This window comes from Hibiscus syriacus, unplaced genomic scaffold, assembly GCF_006381635.1.
Source record: "Hibiscus syriacus cultivar Baekdansim isolate YM2019G1 unplaced genomic scaffold, ASM638163v2 tig00110890_pilon, whole genome shotgun sequence".
Lineage (NCBI taxonomy): Eukaryota > Viridiplantae > Streptophyta > Magnoliopsida > Malvales > Malvaceae > Hibiscus > Hibiscus syriacus.
In genome coordinates, this window is record NW_024062900.1 from 13,048,695 (window position 1) to 13,057,704 (window position 9,010).

Consider the following 9,010-nt stretch of genomic DNA (forward strand, 5'->3'; position numbering starts at 1 on the left):
AGGAGTTAGTTACGCGTGGGGAAAGTTTAGTACATATGCGTGGGGAAGGTTTAGTACATATGCGTGGGGAAGGTTTAGAACCCCCACAAGCGCCCAAAAATTTCTATGTACTTGAATACCCTATATTTAAAATCAGAAATTTTGAATTCAATCTTTATTTAATTTGAAAATCATTACGGATGTAGAGTTGAAAATGGTTCTTTTATCGAGACCGATAGCATTTGCTCCCAAGCGTAAATGCAGTAGATCAACTATTGTGCCTAATAACCTAATATTACCTCATTTTTAGAAAATCATGATGCGATTTTGAAAAGGATGTCGACTTATTTCGGGAATTACCAGTAGTCACCCCGAGCATGATTATGGGGAATATACTATTAATTCCTTAATAGGTAAACAATGCCTTAGAGTTAAAAATAAAATGTAATCAGACAAAATTTTATTCATCCTAATTAAACTAAAAGTAAATTAAGGTTATTTCAGACTTAAAGTGTCAACTTATGAAGGTTAAAGGATCTAAAGGATCAAACCTAGAAGTGTAGGTTCTAATATTAACCCTATTTGATTTTTAAACCGATTATTGAATCCAATAACCGAGGTCGTCCCTTGAGCATTAACGCGAGGGCCGACTCGGATTATTCCCTAAATTAGGAGGAATATATTAAAATCTATCTAAAACTGGAGGCCCTATTTATCCTATTTAATTAGGTAAATGTTAAAGTTCTAATTAAGTTTGGTTACTAAATAGTCAAAGGATTAAAAAACTATGATTATAAGACCTAAATATAACATTCTAAGGCCTACACTATATTTTAATAATTTAAACAAGGCCTAAAATACAACTAATGAAATTAACAATGACTTACATGTAAATAAACTAATGAAGCACACATGGTCAAATCAAACAGTATGTCAATAGTTAAGACAAACAATGATCAAAACATAAATAAAAATAAATTAACAACTCGAATCATAAAAATGTAAACCTTAATTAATGACCAAATCAGAACATTACAAATAGAACATACCCTAAAGTACTAATATTCCATTTTTCTAAAACACGGGCTACCCTTCCCCAACCCTTAAAACACTGTCATTTTGGTAATGCTCAAAGCTACGTCGTTTTAAAGGTGATATAAGTAAGTTTTTTCGGGTAAGTTTCTTAACCTAATCCTATTTGTGTTTTAACTCTTCTTCTCTCCTCAGCTGACTTTCTCTCCTCTCCCTATCCTCTCTCAAGTTTCCAAACTTTTCCATCGCCTAAAGCTCCGATGAGGAGCCTAAAATGGCACAAACTCACCCCTTACTCTAAACCCAACTGAAACCTTATTCCAAAATAATAACCTAGCGATAGGTCTAGACCAAACCTCTCAAAACCCCACTAACAGAACCCCTCAGTCGCACATCATGAAGTGACCATAACCCAAAAGCATGAAAATCTTACCCTCAATGACTCAACGGTGTAAGAGTTTCAAGCGACGATGATGGTTCTTCTATTCGACTCAGGAAGGTAAGGGTCATGTTGTTTTGTTCTTCGAAATTTCTGGTTGTTGTTGATGGGTTCTTGCTCTCGGATTTTTGTGCTTGGTGTTCTTTCTTTTTTTTCGTTGTGCTGATGGCTACTGATTTTCCCTATGGTTTTCTTTTTTTAGATGATAACTGATGGCCTTTTTTGTTCATTAACTCCTCGTATTATACCCCCATGGCATCATTGGAAAACAAAAACAAATCCTGCCAGTTATGGGCTCGAGCAAAGTGAGTATGGATTGTGGTAGTGGTTTCAGTGAGTGGCCGACAGGCACGGGTGGGTGTTTGGTGGACCTGCGCGTCAGTTCGAGGTTTTGGGAGTATCGTGAGCTGTTGGATCTTGAAGCAAGATCCAACGGCTATAATGGGGATGCGTATGAAACCTTTAGGGTTTAGTAAACCCTAAATTAACCCTTTTCTATTTTAAGCCATCAGATGAGGACTACCCAATCTTGTGGTCCATACAGTGCGGTGTTGGGAACTTCTTCAGAGAAAACCCTAATGGGTTTAGGTCTTTGTAATTGGCTTGTAATACCCAAGTCTGGCTGCTTTGTCTTGGGCTCTGTTCGGGCTGAGTTTGATAACCTTTTGTAATTAGGAGTGTAACAAAAATAAATAAAACACTAGTTAGTTTTTATTTATTTATTTATATTTATATATATAAGTACTATAATATTTATATGTACTCATAATAATATGTATACTCACATGTATTATTACTATAGAATACGTAGCTCCTAAGAAATCAAACTAATTATAGCATTAACTAATATCAACCTATAAACTTAATAATAACCAAAAAAGAAAATAATTAAAAAGATATGCATATAAATTCAAAAGACACCCCAGACAAAATGAGCATCTACAACTTCCTCTCTTTGCTCATTGTCGTCTGATGAGAATAGAGAAAAGATCAAGAGATGATCAAGTTTTTCCGACCATAAGAACTTTGACAGATTAATCCGCTCCACTCTTTCTCCAACGTGAGTGAGACTTGAAAAATATTCGGAATACGGGTTCGCTCCTTATCGCTTCAAGGAGTATAGAACTTGAACAATCTTCTGCCAATGGGTTCGCTCCCCTTGCTTCAAGGAGTATAGAACTCGAACAATCTTTTGCCAATGGGTTCGCTCCCTCTTTCTTTCAGGGAGTATAGAACTCGAACAATCTTCTGCAAATAGATTCGTTCCCTATTGCTTTAGGGAGTATATAACTCGAACAATCTTATGAAAATAGGTTCTCTCCCTATTCTATTAGCGAGTATAGAACTCGAACAATCTTCTAAAAAAGGGTTCGCTCCTTCTTTCTTTCAAGGAGTATAGAACTCAAATAATCTTCCGCCAACGGGTTCGCTCCCTCCTTCTTCAAGGAGTATAAAACTCGAATAATATTCTGCAAACGGGTTCGCTCTCTCTTTCTTTCAGGGAGTATAGAACTCGAATAATCTTCTACCAATGGGTTCGCTCCCTCTTTCTTTCAGGGAGCATAGAACTCGAATAATCTTCTGCCAACGAGTTCGCTCCATCTTTCTTTCAGGGAGTATAGAACTCAAATAATCTTCTTCCAACGAGTTCGTTCCCTCTTTCTTTCAGGAGTATAGAACTCGAATAATATTTTGCCAACGTGTTCGCTCCCTCTTTCTTTCAGGGAGTATAGAAGTCGAACAATCTTCATTTGCTTCACTACTTTTTTGTGAAGGCTTCTAGATGTTTTGCTTCACTACTCTTTCATGAAGGCTTAAGTTTGATTTGCTTCGAAGGTCAAACATGAAAATTAAACATTATCAATCACCAATGTATGATTGAAAATATTATGCTAAAAAAATTTAGAGTTCGAGAAAATTCTAAAAATTCATCGTCATCGCGAGAACTTGTCTGAAAGCCATTAGATACGTGAATATACTCTGGCACAATCATCGTCATCATTATTTTCAAGATTTCAAAACTAGTTATCCCCATCTTGATGCTATAATATCTTTAATCTTCAGTTATCACTGGGAAACCTGTAAATATTTAAGTTATCATGAAATGTCATGATCCTATTCATGCCTAAAATGTATTCAATTTTGCAATTTAATGCATTTTCTTCTTCGAATGAACACCATCTCCTTTGATCTTGATGGAACTCAATTCTGTCTTGGGCACAGAACATTCAGCCAGTTCACCCCATTTAACAGTCTCAATACCATATATTTCGGCTTAACAGAACTTTGACTTCTTTCTTTATTGAAACCCGTTAGTACCCATGACCAACTTGTTGATAAATGATAATCTCTTTGGGTTATCTATTAATGGCTGGGATTGTCTATGAATTCCAAGGTTTTAGCTTCCCACAACCATAAAAACTTACATGTTAAAATCATTGTTAGCTTCAGAATACATACATTTTCTATAACCTTTTGCATAATAATACAAAATGATCTTATGTACCATAAGTTAAGCTATACGTTTTAACTTTTTCAAAATTAGATGCTTGTAAAAGGGAAATTGAAAAGGAAAAATATCTCTTTATTTATATAAATACAGAGAATCTTTAGGCAACTACATGTCAAACTTTTAATTGGACAAAGTAAGAGAACAAAAGGATAGGTGTCTTCAAATATCAATAACACAAATGCTTTTGAACTGGCACGCCATTAGAATGAATCAAGTGTAGCTTCTATCAAAAGGATCTCCAAAATTGTGATGATGCCTAACAGTGTAAAACTCTTGCTGAACTCCCAAATCTCCCATTATTGGATGCCCTAAACTAGTATTGAATCTTATGTGCATTCAATTTCTCCTCTGGTTGTTTCCATCGAGACTCATTAATTTTTAGTCTCAATCCTGATCACCAAATGCCATTGTTGTTACCCGTATCAGAAGCTCTTTTCACTTTGAAAAATCAATTAAGAACCCCCGCTGTGCAAGAATTCTCATTTTTCTTCTTTTTTCATTTTTCTTGAAGCAAAATATTTCTTAACTGCGTCAGAATTCACTGGGTAGGGTAATTCCGACCCATCCATCTCAGTAAGAACTAGAGCTCCCCCAGAAAAGGCCTTCTTCACAACATAAGGTCATTCCTAATTTGTCATCCATTTCCCTCAGAAATCATTTTGAATCAACAATATTCTCCTGAGCACCAAATCTCCTTCGTGGATTTCTTGAGGGAGAACTTTCTTATCGTGTGCTCGTATCATCCACTTCTGGTACATCTGACCATGACAAATAGCTTTCAATCTCTTTTTTTCCATCAAATTCAATTGGTCATATCTAGCCTGTACCCATTCTGCCTCATTTAGCTTCACCTCTAATAAAACCCGAAGCGAGGGAATTTCTACTTCAATAAGGAGGACAACTTCCATCCCATAATCTAAAGAAAACAGAGTTGCCCCAGTTGACGTCCGTACATAAGTTCGATAGGCAAAAAGGTTAATGGCAACTTCTCATGCCAATCTTTATAAGTCTCGATCATCTTCTCTATAAGCCTTTTAAAATTCTTATTAGCCACCTCCACTACCCCATTCATCTTTGGGCGATAAATAGTGGAATTATGATGCTTTATTTTGAACTGCTCACAGACAGAACCCATCATCTTGTTGTTTAAATTCAATGCATTGTCAAAGATAATCCTCTCCGGTAAGACATATCTATAGATGATTTCCTTCTTCAAGAACTTACATACAGTTGATTGGGTGACATTTTCATAGGAAACTGCTTCTACCCATTTGGTGAAATAGTCTATTGCTACCAAAATGAAGCGATGGTCATTTGACGCTTTCAGCAAATTTATTCAATAACATCCATGCCCCACATAAAAAACGGCCACGACGCTGTCATCACATGCAACGAATGAAGAGGGGTGTGCATTTTATCTCCATAAATCTGACACTTGTGACACTTTCGGGCATAATTGATGCAGTCAGTTTCCATAGTTGACTAATAATACTCAAATCTCATAATTTGTCTGGCCATTACAAGCCCATTAGCATGAGTACCACATATTCATTCATGTACTTCTTCAAGAATCATCATGGGTTTTTAGTGTCTACACACCTTAATAGGACTCGATCCATGCTTTTCTTGTATAGGGTCTCACCATCGAGCACATACCCCGCTGTCATTCTTCTAATGGTCCTTTTTTTATTTTCAGTCCCCTGTTTGGGATAACTTTGATATCTTATATATTGCAAGATATCATAGTACCATCTTTTTCTCCCTCATTGTTAAAGCATTGGGCTGGATACTCATAAGCCTTCATCTCAATAGGCATCATATTTGAATGCTCGTTCATCTTAAAGGCTGTTGCCAAAGTAGCCAAGGCGTTCGCCATTTGATTTTCTTCTCTAGAGAGGTAATTGAAAGTCACTTCTTTAAATTCTTCAATAAGTTCCAGAACTAATTTATGGTATTCCACAAGTTTGGGATCTTTTGTTTCCCATTCTCCTCTGAGTTGGTAGATTACCAGAGCTGAATCCCCATATACCTTGAGCATTTTCACTATGAGTTCAATAGAAGCTCTGAGGCCCATGGCATAAGCCTCATACTCAACAATATTGTTTGTACAATCAAAATTGAGCCGACTGGTAAAAGGATAATGATATTCACCTGGTAAGACCAAGATTACCCCAATCCCATGCCCCAAGGCGTTTGAAGCACCATCAAAGTTCATCTTCCAGTATTTATTAGTGGATGCAATTGTTTCTTCCACTGAGATAGCCATTAAATCCTCATCTAGAAAATCAAAGTTCAACGGCTCATATTCTTCAGAAGCTCTACTTGCAATGAATTTTGCTATAGCGCTCCCTTTAACCGCCTTCTAGCTTACATACTGGATATCAAATTCAGACAACAGGATTTGCCAACGGGCTAATCTTCCAGACAATGCAGGTACACCTATTAGGTACTTCAAAGGGTCTATCTTGGATATAAGCCAAGTAGATGATATAACATATATTGCCTAAGCCTTCTGGTAGCCCATACTAAAGCGCAACACATTTTTTCAATTGGTGAGTATCTAGTCTCGAATTCAGTGAATTTCTTACTGAGGTAATAGATTGCCCTCTCTTTCTTCTCAGTTTGATCATGCTGTCCCAACACACACCCCATTGAATTTTCATAAACTGACAAATAAAGAATTAAAGGTTTTCCTGAGATGGGTGGCGCTAAGATTGGAGTATTCGACAAATATCTCTTTACTGCCTCAAAAGCCTTTTGACAATCCTCACTCCATTCTCCTGAGTTATTCTTTCGAAGAAGGTGAAATATGGGATCGCATTTTTCAGTCAACTGTGAGATAAATCGAGCTATATAATTTAATCTCCCGAAAAATCCTCGAACCTCTTTCTGTGTTCTTAGAGATGGTAAATCTTGAATGGCTCTTACTTTATCGGGATCTATTTCAATTCCCTTTCGGCTCACTATAAATCCCAAAAGCTTTCCTGATGTTACCCCAAAAGTATACTTATTTGGGTTAAGTTTTAGTTGGCACTTCCTTAATCTTTGAAAACGTTTCCCCAAATTCTCAATATATTCCTCCTCCATCTTGGCCTTGAAAATCGTATCATCGACATAGAATTCTATCTCTTTATGCATCATGTCATGAAATAACGTCACTATGACCCTCTGATATATTGCCCCTGCATTCTTCAATCCAAACGGCATGACTTTATAACATAATGTTCCCCACATAGTGATAAATGTTGTTTTCTCCATATCTTCATGCTGCATTCTAATTTGATTGTAGCCAGAGAAACCATCCATAAATGAGAATAAAGAATTCCTGGCAGTATTGTCCACTAAAGTATCTATATGTGGCAAAGGAAAATTATCTTTTGGACTAGCTCTATTAAGATCTCTATAGTCGACACACATTCAAACTTTCCCATCTTTCTTTGGTACTGGGACAATATTTGCTACCCACTTAGGATATTTGGCCACTGTAAGAAACCCATCAAATTGTTTCTTCACTTTTTTAATTTTGAGCAGTATTTTAGGTCTCATTCTTCTCAGTTTTTATTGTACATGCTTACACTCAGGCTTTATCGGCAATTTATGGATAACCAACTCTGTATCTAGACCTGGCATATCTTTGTACTACCAAGAAAATACATCCTTGAATTCTTGAAGCAATTCTATTAAGTTATGTCTTTCTTCAACAAACAGAGTGGTTCCAATATTTACTTTTTTTTTTATTCTCATTCATCCCCAAATTCAAGATCTCGATAAGCTCTTCATAAGGAAGAATATGTTTATCTTCTTGTTCCACCATCTTTAGAAATTCATAAGGTAGTTCACATCCCTCATCATCATCACAACCTTCGATTTCCCCTTGACATATGTGCATCTCGAAGTCAATCTCTGGGTCAGGGTCATCATCATTTGTATCATTGATATCTGAGTTCCTGAAATAATAATGGAAAATAGGATATATATACATATACACATATGGGATAATCGTTTCCCATAAAAATAGAAAGAAATAATATATACATATATTCAACCAAAAATGAAATGCATGGGAGAATGTTTGCCATTTGGGAATTAACTGAACACATCTTTTATTGAAAGCAAGTAAAAACACACAACTTAACCCTTTACATCAGATCACCTATTGTCCTAGGGTATGAACAATAGGGAAAAGTTCTAGCGTATTACTCTGCAAAAGATTTGTAAACTACAGGCAGTTCCTCCACTGTCTAGTTATTCAACACAAAGCCCGGTGGTGCAGGGTAAATTCCCATAGCCCTAATTTTTTCAAACTCCTCATTGGTTATAACATTAATGCCTAAATCCTCCAAGGCATTCTCAACTATCACTTTACTGTTCCTCGAATTCCCTTGAAACATATGCCCTTCTGACACGAAAGTGCTGCTTAATAGTGGGAAGGTCATGGGTTCCCAACTTAGTCCTCACCAGTTAATCTTGCTTTTTTCAATTATTGACTCTTCTTAATGACCCTCAGTTTCTCTTTCAAAGTTGGCTAATACCCTAAACCAAACCTATCTCTTTTAGTTATAGGGTAAATTGGACCCACCGACCTTTGGAATTGACGTCCTAGCCCTTTGACAATTTTTGCTCCTCTTTCAAGGGTCAGTTTGAATCCCATTTTGGTGCAGTTTGAATATCTTGGCTTCGAGAACTTCTTGCCTTCAGCAAAAAACGTGGCATTGAAAAAATCTAACGATCTGAAAGAACATTCAACAGCTTGTTCTTTCACTTCAACGTATGGAGCCGTAGTCAAAACTGAAGTGATAATATATTCTTCAGTGTGAATGCATATAAGGCTTCCATCAATTTCAAATTTTAGCCTCTGGTGCAAAGTTGACAGAACCGGACTAGTCTGATGAATCCAAGGCCTTCCCAACAAGCAGTTGTATGTAGGCATGATATCCATCACAAGAAACTCCACTTTATATATCACTGGACCAATAGTCATGGGAATATCAATCTTGCCTAACACTGCACTTTTTGTTTCATCAAAGGCTCGAACCACACTTTGACAG